The 11,869-nt window shown below is 38.2% G+C and overlaps 1 protein-coding gene across 10 annotated transcripts in view; it reads left to right on the top strand.

Moving 5' to 3' along the window:
- Nucleotides 1-11,869, top strand: part of STAU2 (staufen double-stranded RNA binding protein 2) — a 324,604-nt gene that overhangs the window by 196,748 nt on the left and 115,987 nt on the right. The window lies entirely within an intron of this gene.

The following is an 11,869-nucleotide window of genomic DNA, read 5'->3' as shown; positions in this document are numbered from 1 at the left end:
ATTGATTGTTTTATTATTATTTAAAGAGAAGTTTTATTTCAGTAGTTCTGTGAGCCTTAGATTTTTGTCCAGCCCAGTCAGTATGGTTCTATAACTTCAGTGATTTTCACAAAAACTCATTAGAAATTACAGTTATACCAGTGTGTTTCAGGTTTCTTGTTATGTACCTCGATAATGCCAAAACTATTCAGTTTTTTAAAGACAGTTATTTTGGCAGAGACATTCTTGAAATGCTGTGCATTTGAACCAAAGTGGAAGACTTTGTTTTGTTGTGTTATAATTTACATTATTGTAAGTTTTAATATCATTAATATGTTTTGCCATACTAATGATATTAGAAATTTAGATTTGTATAATTAGGTAAAGGCAAGTTCCCTTGTCTTTTGGTTCTTGCACCAATTCTAGTGTACGTACAAGGGTTGGGTGGTACCCACACAGCACCAAGCAGGGTGTCTAAGAGTTCAACTCAGTTCTGATACTGTCTCCATGGAGACAGCATCAGATCCCACAGGTCTAGGTTTCAGTCCTACAAGACCCCCGCCCTTGTCTGCCAACTATGAGGTATCAGTCAAGCCCAGGTTGCTACCTGTACTTTTTTTTTGTGAAGATTTTATTTATTTATTTGACACAGAGAGAGATCACAAGTAGGCAGAGAGGCAGGCGGGGCGGAGGGGTGGGGAAGCAGGCTCCCTGCCAAGCAGAGAGCCAGATTCGGGGCTCAATCCCAGGATCCTGAGATCATGACCCGAGCCAAAGGCAGAGGCTCAACCCACTGGGCCACCCAGGTGCCCCGCTACCTGTACCTTTGACTGACCAGCTATAAATCAGAGGTTCCCCAGCCTCCTCCTCAGGTTCAATTAATTTGCTAGAGCAAGTCAGAGAATTCAGAGAATTTTACTTACTAAATCACCAGTTTATTGTGAAAGGATATAACTCAGTACAGCTGGATGGAAGAAATGTCTAGGGCAAGGTGTGTGGCTGAGGCACACAGCTTCCATGCCTTCTCTTGGTACACCACTTTCCCAGCATCTCCATGTGTTCACCAACCCAGAAGCTCTCAGAACCCTGTCCTTTTGGGCTTTTATGCAAGCTTCATTATACAGTTATGATGGATTAAACCATTGGCCATTGGCAACTGATTCAACCTCCAGCCATTCTCCCCTCCCTCCGAGGTCAGGGGTGGTGGGGATGAAAGTTTCAACTCCTTAGTCAGTTCTTGGCTCCATTTTCAATCACCTCCCATCCATAGATGCTTTCAAAAGTCACCTCCTTAACATAAAACTCTGTCGCTTTTAATACTTAGGAAGTTGCAAGTGTTTTAGGAGCTAGTTTCAGAAAAAAGGGTTGAAGACCAAATATCTATTTCTTATAAATCACGATATCGCACTTTATTTAAATGAGTCATTAGAAAAGTAATTTGATTGCAAATAAAAATGAATCCTTTTAGCAAATTATCCTTTCTAGATTAATTTAATTTCAGTTTGCTGCTCTGTCCCCTTGTTGTGATCATCCTCCATTGAACAGTTCTGATTTTGAAACCTTCAGAGTAAAATATAATAAACTAGGTTTGTTTTTTTCATGAGGAATATAAAAAAACAGTTGTTGTTTTAGTTAAACCATAATTAGTTTATTTTACAAAATCAAAGAGTTTTTGATTAGAGGAGCGTTTTTATTATTGTTTTAGTTGTTAATGCCATTTCCAGCAAGATGAAAATGACAGTAGAAAGCTTTGAAATATCTACTTAAAATTAAATGTCAGTAGAAAGCTTTGAAATACCTACTTAATTAAAAACTTTCTTTTCAAATACAATTCAAACTTAATATATTTCAACTGATATGTCTCCTTTTGTGAAGTTTAATAGGATTATAACAGGCTTCTATTATAGTTATAGTCTTCTTTTAAATATTTGTTTAACATATATGATGCATAACATTTTAACAATATGACCTTAATATAGATTACATTGAGAATATGGTGTGGAAGGTACTGGCCAGTCTGAGAATCAACCTTAATTCTTTCCCTTTTTTAAAAGTTTTCATTATACCTCATTTTTTTATAATCCATATATTTATCATAAAAGTGGCTGTTTGCAGCTTTTTTTTTTTTTAAGATTTATTTATTTATTTGTCAGAGAGAGAGGAGCGAGAGTGAGCACAGGCAGACAGAGTGGCAGGTAGAGACAGAGGGAGAAGCAGGCTCCCTGCCAAGCAAGGAGCCCAATGTGGGACTCGATCTGAGGATGCTGGGATTATGACCTGAGCTGAAGGCAGCTGCTTAACCCACTGAGCCACCCAGGCGTCCCAGCTTTTTTTTTTTTTTTTTAAGAATGAGGAATCCAGGGGCACCTGGGTGGCTCAGTGGGTTAAGCCTCTGCCTTCGGCTCAGGTCATGATCCCAGGGTCCTGGGATTGAGCTCCACATCAGGCTCTCTGCTCTGCAGGGAGCCTGCTTCCTCCTCTCTCTGCCTGCCTCTCTGCCTACTTGTGATCTCTGTCAGATAAATAAAGAAAAAATCTTAAAAAAAAGAATGAGGAATCCATTTCTTTTCCAAGAGCAGTATAAGTTAAACTTTGTAGGTTTCTAAAAACAGAATATGGAGAAAGAATTTTTTTTTTTTTTAAAGATTTTATTTATTTGACAGACAGAGATCACAAGTAGGCAGAGAGGCAGGCAGAGAGAGAAAGGGAAGCAGGCTCCCCGCCAAAAGAGAGCCCGATGCGAGACTTGATCCCAGGACCCTGAGATCACGACCTGAGCCAAAGGCAGCGGCTTAACCCACTGAGCCACCCAGGCGCCCTGGAGAAAGAAATCTTGCATGTACATATAACTCTCCCACATAGAAGTGTTTTCCCCAATTTCTTTTTTTTTTTTTAAAGATTTTATTTATTTAACAGAGATCACAATTAGGCAGAAAGAGAGGAAGGGAAGCAGGCTCCCTGCTGAGCAGAGAGCCTGATGCGGCTGGATCCCGGGACCCGGGGATCATGACCTGAGCTGACGGCAAAAGCTTTAACCCACTGAGCCACCCAGGCGCACACACCCCCACCCCCAATTTTAAATATATCCTTGAAACGTAACTTACTGTGTCACTTCTGAGCCCAAATTTTCACCTATATTTTTACACAAATGGGTGTGTAAAGTGAAGAGAAGTTATTCGTAGTACAATGAGTAGAACACACCTGTGGGTTTGGCTTGGGGTCAAGGCTACTGCTCTGACTTGTGGTCACTCTTTAAAAATCCCTCTTGGGTTTGGCCTTTACTACTTTCCGAAGACCTTGGAGAACTTGTTTTAGCATTTGAACTCTCCCCACGGCTTGGTCTTTTTATAGTGACCCTAAGCTCATATTTGTTCTTCAGATGGGCAACCCAAGTTCATGCAAACTGAATTATTATATTGTTATCATTATATTTGACATACTTTGCCAAACACCCAAAGGTATGCAGACTCCATATTACATAACTTTACTATTACATATTATTTAACAGTGGAATTACCAACTCATTCTGGTGAAATTTCCAACTCTGTAGAGAAAAATTCTAGTTGGAAGAAAGAAATCCTGATGCATATAAGCATATCTTGTGATTAATAACAATAATACAGGTAAGAGGCAAACAAGTCTTGATAAAGTAGTGCATTATTACTGCACGAACTATTCAGGACTAACTTGACCCTAAATCACTGCAGAGTATAGCCTGGAAGTCAGATGGACAAAGACATTCATCTTGAGCCTTGATGTACCGGCACACATATAGTAAGACATAGAAGATATTTCAAAGGAAAAGTAATATGCAACCAAAGAAAGAGCCTTTCCTACCACAGTGACTTTGATATGGCTCTAAAACGAGTGGTACAGAAAAAAATGGCTGTTGTTATGGGCTTGTTATGAGTAGAAATATTTGTAGCTTTCTCTTTTTGCATAAGGAAAGATTTCAGCATTGTAAGAATTCTACTTGGAATCATTTGAAAATCAAGTCTTTGAAGAAAAAGATATGATTTTTCATCTAGAGGGGAACTACATTTCCTTTTGCTACAGAAGGTTGGCAATGATGTGATTTTTACTTAGTAGCATAAAATTAATTTTAATACCCATCAAGTCCCTTCATGTCTGGCTACTAGCAAATACCAATGGTCATTCTAAGTCATGTTGAAATGATCTGTTTCCCTCTCTCCAGCATTCAGCTATATCTAAGATTTTTTTTTTTTCATTAGTGACAGTGGTTAAAATGTCATGGATATGAAATTTTTTTTCACTCAGGGCAATTCTTGAGAGAGAGAAAAGGATGTGGAGTTACTGCACATAAAGGATTTCTTTTTCTTTTTTTTTTTTTTTTAAAGATTTTATGTATTTGGGTGCCTGGGTGGCTCAGTGGGTTAAGCCGCTGCCTTCGGCTCAGGTCATGATCTCAGGGTCCTGGGATCGAGTCCTGCATCGGGCTCTCTGCTCGGCAGGGAGCCTGCTTCCCTCTCTCTCTCTGCCTGCCTCTCCGTCTACTTGTGATTTCTCTCTGTCAAATAAATAAAATCTTTAAAAAAAAAAAAAGATTTTATGTATTTATTTGACAGAGAGTCGAAGTGGCAGTGGTTCGCAGGGAGACCAAGAAGCTGTGCTTTGCTAGGAGTTTAGATTTTTAGCTTTTAGGCAGACTGTGGCCTTATTTTTAAAAGGGTAGGGACATTGGTTTTATATTTTATTTATTTATTATTATTTTTTTTGAAAGATTTTATTTATTTATTTGACAGACAGAGATCACAAATAGGCAGAGAGGCAGGCAGAGAGAGAAGAGGAAGCAGGCTCCCTGCTGAGCAGAGGCTCATGTGGGGCTCGATCCCAGCACCCTGGAATCATGACCCGAGCTGAAGGCAGAGGCTTTAACCCACTGCGCTACCCAGGCGCCCCTGGTTTTGTATTTTAGAAAGATAATTCTGTCAGCGGTACAAAGCATGAATTAGACAAAAAAGAAACAAGACTGGTAGCAAAAAAGACTAATTAGAGTGGTTTTGATTGAATCCAGTAGAGAAATAACAAAGATTGCGTTAGGGCAGAGCTGGTGAGTGTAGAGGAATGGGGCTAAGGTGCACTTGTCTAAGCTACAGCTGAGAGAATTAAATGACCTCTTGTGCTGGTTTTTATGAGTGTGCTTTCACTAGCCTGTTCCAGGTGGAAGCAAGATTCACATATGTTGAAGAGTAGGTAGAGACTATCTGAGAACACATAGACTTATTTTTTCAAGAATTTGAGAATGAAATAAAGTAAGATAATATGAATGTGACATGTTTTAGGCAAGGTTTTATGTTTAGTATTCATGAGATGAGAGAACTTAAAGGAAGCTAATGGGTTCCATTTTATTTTTTTTATTTATTTTTTTTAAAAGATTTTATTTATTTATTTGACAGAGAGAAATCACAAGTACACTGAGAGGCAGGCAGAGAGAGAGAGAGAGAGAAGGAAGCAGGCTCCCTGCTGAGCAGAGAGCCCGACGCAGGACTCAATCCCAGGACCCTGAGATCATGACCTGAGCCGAAGGCAGCGGCTTAACCCACTGAGCCACCCAGGCGCCCCAATGGGTTCCATTTTAAACACGTGAAATTTGCATTGCCTGAATAAAGTTGTGCAAGAGGTAGTTCTTAATGCTTCTGGTGATCAGCAAGAAAGGATAGGACACAGTTTGGAGAGTCATCTTTATACAGATGGAATTGAAGCCATAGAAGTAGTTAAGTTTATGGGGCGCCTGGGTGGCTCAGTCTGAAGCATCTGCCTTCAGCTCAGGTCATGATTTCGGGTCCTGGGATCCAGCCCCACGTCAGGTTCCCGCCTCAGTGGGGAGTCTGCTTCTCCCTCTGCCCCTACCTCTACTGGTGCTTCCCCTCTCTCTCTCTCTCTCTCTCTCTCTCAAATAAATAAGCAAAATCTTGAAAAAGAAGTAAAGTTTGACCAGGGAAAATGAGTAAATAGCCTAGGAGAGATTCCCAATGAATATTAACAATGTAAAGAGTTCATTTATCCATTAATTCAACTGAAATATATTGAGCACCTGCCATGGGCCAGGCATACTTCTTGGCCCTGAGGATATAACATAAGTGACAGTCAAGGTTTCTGCTCTCATGGAGCTAACATAAAAATGGGTGTGTGGGGGTGAGATATGGAGTAGTGACAGGGAACATCCAAACACATATGATAAATTCAAATGGTGTTAATATCCGAAGGTAATAGTTGCTAGGAAATTAATTGTGAGACTAGTTATAATTATTTATGAGAAGTATATGCAAGAGACTTCATGTCTCCAACTGTTGTTTCAAAGATAGCTATAACTTTTTGATATTTTTAAAAGCCTTATTGAGCTATAATTATGTGCAACTAGACACAACCTTTTTATTACAAAGTTTTGAAAAATATATGCAACCATGTGACTGCTACCACAATCAAGACAATATTGCTATTACTGTAAAAGTTTTCTCTCTCTGCATCTTGTTTTCCCCACCTCCCATGGATCCAGATAACCAGGATATCCTCTTGTCACTAAAGATTAGCTTTGCCTTTTCAGGAATTTCATAAAAATGGAGCCTTGCACAGTATGCACAGCCTTGCATCTGGCTTCTTTCATTCGCTATAATTTTTTTGAGATTCTTCCATATTGTATATAGTAGAGGGTTTTTTGGTTTGTTTGTTTGGTTTGGTTAATTTTTGTTGTTTTTCATTAAGTATTAGTCCACTATAGGGATGTATGCCACAAGTTGTTTCTCTTTACCTGTTGATGGACATTTGAGTTGTTTTCAGTTTGGTGCTATTATGAATAAAGCTGTTTATGAATACTCATGTATAAGATTTTATGCAGTCTTCTTTCTAATTCCCTTAGAAAAATGCCCTGGAGTAAATTTGCTGGGTCACATGGTTAGTGTACATACAAAGTTATAAGAAACTATCAGACTTTTTCAATATGCATAATGTAACCTATTACATTCTTACTAACATGTATGAGAGTTCCATACATTGATATGATCAGTCTTATTCAAATAAGAGTACAGTGGTATCACATTTATATTTTAATTTGTATTTCACTAATGACCCATATGATCTTTTTCTTATGTGCTTATTGGCCAATTATAGGTCTTTTGAAATGTCCATGTCTTTGTCAAGTTTCTAATTGGGGTCTTTTTTTCTTATGGCACTATAAAAGCCTTTTTATATAATATTTGTGTTGCAGATATTATCTCCCTGCCATGATCTTGACATGCTCAACTTAATTTCTTCTGCAAAGAGCCTATTTCCAAATAAGGTCACAATCAAAAGTATAGAGGTTAGGAATTTTGGAGCCATTGTTGAATTTACTGTATACTTAATGCTTTCATCTAATTTGGGAAATTTGAGGCCATATTTTCTTTGAGTAAGTATTTTGCACCCTTTCTCTGCAATTCTTTTGAAACTACATATATACGTATTTTTTAAATATTGTCCACAGATTCCTGAGTATTCATAAAAAATTTTTTCCTCTGAATTTTAAATTTATATATATATATATATATATATATATATTTATTTATTTAGATTTTATTTATTTATTTTGACAGATAGAGATCACAAGTAGGCAGAGAGGCAGGCAGAGCAGCAGGCAGAGAGAGAGAGGAGGAAGCAGGCCCCCCGCTGAGCAGAGAGCCCAATGCGGGGCTCAATCCCAGAACCCTGAGATCATGGCCCGAGCTGAAGGCAGAGGCTCAACTCACTGAGCCACCCAGTTGCCCCTAAATTATATTTTTTAATTGATCTATAAGTTTACTGTGTGTCTTCTTTAGTGAATTTTTTTAAACTTTGGATATTGTATTTTCATTTCTCGAATTTCCATATGGTTCTTTTTGAAGTTTTGGTTTCTCTGCTGAGATTTCCTATAAGAAGAGTTAAAATAGGTGCTTTAAACACCTTTTGTACTCATTTCAACATCAGGTATATTGAATTTGGTCTCTATTGAGTGCCTTTTCACTGGAGTATGAGTCACCTTTTCCTGTCTATTCCAGGTCAAGTAATTTTGGATTGAATCCTGACTATTGTCAGTGATACAGTATAGAGACTCTGGATTCTATTACATTTCTCTGCATAGTTTCAGATTTTGTTTTCTGAAGCAGTTAATCTGGCTGGACTCAAACTCTAAACTTTGTCTCTCATCTTAAACTTTCTATTCTCTTGGCTTTTATGAGAGCAGTCTCTTCTGGTTCTCTATCAATTTTTTTGTCAACTGCTGAAAAGAAGAACCTAATAACTTATTGGTTTCTGCTCCCTATCAGAAGTAATTTCAGTGGAAATTTTTGTAATTACATTAATGATAGAGGAGAAAGTTCAGGTAGTAATAGTTATATTGTCCTAGAATAAAAATAAAAATAGCTGAGAAATAATCTGTCATAGATAGTGTTTGCTCCTGCAGCCTGAGCAGGAACTTACTTCTTAGCTTTTGGAAATCAGATAGCATTTATTGGTATCTCTTGGTTCAAGTTTCTTCATCCCCTTTACTAGGATTCCCATGAATAGGCCTCTATTATAATTTTTTTTCTCTCAAAATCTCTAACTTAAGGAGGAACCTTTAACTTCTCTTTGTCATGATGCTTTGGATATTACAATTTTCCAGGCTTTTATGCCAGAAACTTTTTTTTTTCCTGCATCCTTTTTCCTTCCCATATCAGAAGTAGAAAGGACCACATTGCACAGTGGCTTTATTTTTCTAATGAAAAGAAAATTTAATCTCTACTGATTCTCTTTTCTTGTGTTTGAAGATTCTTTTTTTTTTTTTTTAAAGATTTTATTTATTTATTTGACACAGAGAGATCACAAGTAGGCAGAGAGGCAGGTAGAGAGAGAGTGAGGAGGAAGCAGGCTCCCTGCTGAGCAGAGAGCCCGATGCAGAACTCGATCCCAGGACCCTGAGATCATGACCTGAGCTGAAGGCAGCGGCTCAACCCACTGAGCCACCCAGGCGCCCTGGCTTCTTTTAATATAAACCCTGATATGCACAGAAAACTGATATCTACTCTAATGGGCACGTGACCTCTTTCAAGTCTCCTTTATTCTGAAGCACTAAAGGTTTACTTTTATAATGGCCTTTAAAAAATAATTTTAAATTTAGAGAAAGGTAGAAAGAACTTAATGCTAACAATTATACAACCACAGTATCATTGTCAGAACCAGGAAATTAATAATGATGTAATCTTATTCAAAATTTTCCAGTGTTTCCTACTAATGTCTTCTTTCTTGCCCAGGGTCTGGTCTAGGATCCCACAGTGCATTTAGTTGTGATGTCTCTTAAATTTCTCCCAATCAAGTAATAGTTCTTTAGTCTTTCATGACCTTAATGATTTTGAATAATATGATTATTTATTTTGTAGAATATTTTTGAATTTGGGTTTTTATAATATTTTCTCATGATTGATTGATGGAGGTTGTACATTTTTGGTAAGAATATCACAGAATTGATGTTGTACCATCAAATGTCCCCCAAATGCTTCTGTGTTTGTAATATAATTATCTCAATATCTCCTTTACATACATATCATATCAGTGTTACAATTTTTGTTTCTAATGCCCAACATATTCAGAAAAGTCAAGAAGAGAAGGAAAGTGTACTGTATATTCACCACTGTTTTTACTCCTTTCTGTGTTTTTTCTTTCTTCCCAATGGAGTTCAAGATCCCTGCTTTTATCATTTCCTTTCCGTTTCAAGACCTTATGTTAGCCATTCTTCTGGAGTAGGTAGATTGGCAACTTATATTCGATTTCCATTCATTTGAGATTGTTTTGTGTTCCCCTTCATTCCTTAAGGATATTTTTGCTCAATAGAAAATTCTGGGTTGACAGTTCGTTCAGCGCTCTAAAAATGTGCCAGTTCCTTATGGCTCCGTGGTTTCTGCTGAGACACTGCTTTCAGAGTGTCCCATCTCTGTAGGTCAGGAGTTGTTTCTCTCTTCCTGCTTGCTTCTAAGTTTATTCTTTGTCTGTAGTTTTCAGAAGTTTGATTATGTTGTGTCTTTGTGTTTATTCTGTTTGGGATTTGCCCTGCTTCTGAAACTGTAGGCTTGTATCTTTTACCAGAATTTAGTACATTTTAGCCATTATTTCTTCAGATTCTTTTTAGCCCCAGTCACTGTCTCTTCTTTTCCTGGGATTCTGATGACACAAAATATTAGATCTTTCATCATGATCCTGGAAATATCTGTGTCTCTGTTCACTTTTCTCCATCTATTTTCTCTCTGTTGTCCAGGTTGGGGATTTTCTATGTTTCTATCTACAAATTTACTAAATCTTTTTCTGTTTTCTCTACTTAGTTTTTAATTTTGGTTATTTTATTTTTCAGCTATAAAGTTTCTATTAGGTTCTTCTTATGCCTTCTCTTTCTTTAATGAGACTACATTTTTTCATTTGTTTCAAGTGTGTGTATAATTGCATTCTTTCTTTCTTTCTTTCTTTCTTTTTTTTTTTTTTTTTTGAGAGAGAAAGAAAGAATGAATAAGCAGGGAGGAGGGTCAGAGAGAGAGGGAGAAGCAGACTTTCTGTTGAGCATGGAGCCCGACATGGGGCCCGATCTAAGGACCCTGAGATCACGACCTGAGCTGAAGGCAGATGCTTAACTGACTTAACCAGGCACCCCTGTAATTGCTTTTAAAAAGCATTTTTATAATGGCTTCTTTGAAACACTTGTCAGATGAATCTAATGTCTGTGTCATCTTGGTGTTGGCATCTCATGATTGCCTTTTCTCTTCAAGTTGAGATTATCCTGGTTCTTGGTATAATGAAAGATTTTCTGTTGAATCCTAGATGTTTCAGGCATAATAAATCTCTGTGTCTTATGTATGGCTTCTGTTTTTTTAAGTCCCCTGTTGCACCAGCTAGGGATCTCGGAGTGCCGCCTTGTTACTTATTATGGGTAAAATTTCACTTTCTCCACTGAGTTCTGTTGACACCCTGGTGGGAAGAGGGGGGCATGTTATAACTGCAAAGTGGTGAAAGTCCTGACCCTCCACTATGCCGCTTCTGAGACCACCCCAGTGAGAGGATATAGCATGCCTCAATATCACTAGATTGAGACAGAAGCCTAGGAATCCAGCAGGGGTAAAAGTTATGACTCCCTTTCACCCTTCTCAGTCACTACTCTAGGTGGGGGATTGGGTCACCTCATTAATCTGGCAAGGGTAGAAGTCTAAGCTCTGCAGTTGGTTTTTGCTGATGGAAGTGGGGGTGGGTCTGCCATATTTTCCGTGGTGTTTGGTTGGAATAGGGCAGTTATCATCTAAATGTTTTCTGTCTTGCTAATTTATTCTTTTTCTGACCCTTTGGATAGAGCGAGCAGATTTTCTTGGGGTTTTATTATTGCTATTATTTTTTTTAAAAGATTTTATTTATTTATTTGACAGACGGAGATCACAAGTAGTCAAAGATGCAGGCAGAGAGAGAGAGAGGAGGAAGCAGGCTCCCCGCTGAGCAGAGAGCCTGATGCAGGGCACGATCCCAGGACCCTGGGACCATGACTTGAGCCAAAGGCAGAGGCTTTAACCCACTGAACCACCCAGGCTCCCCTGATGTTATTATTATTATTTTCTATATCCATTGTCATTTCCATGTTGCCAGCTTCTCTGGCATACAGCCCAGGATACATGAGGCAAAGAGAAAACTGAGAGATTCACCATTCTGTTGTTTCTTGGGTCTTGAAATCCCTAGCTGGGATTCTTCCTCCTTGTCTCCTGCTGTCTGAATCCTCTTACGTTTGTCTTATATATAATACTCCAAGCTTTTACTTGTACTTAGCAGGAAGAATAGGGAGATGTAGATCTGTTTCATCTTGTCTGAAAGTAGAAGTCACAATGGTCTTTGCATCATGAATGTAGTTCTATTT

The sequence above is a fragment of the Mustela nigripes genome, chromosome 3 (genome assembly GCF_022355385.1).
Source record: "Mustela nigripes isolate SB6536 chromosome 3, MUSNIG.SB6536, whole genome shotgun sequence".
In the NCBI taxonomy this organism is placed as follows: domain Eukaryota; kingdom Metazoa; phylum Chordata; class Mammalia; order Carnivora; family Mustelidae; genus Mustela; species Mustela nigripes.
Note: the sequence above shows the minus strand (reverse complement) of the source record. Positions and strands in the feature narration are given on the sequence as shown.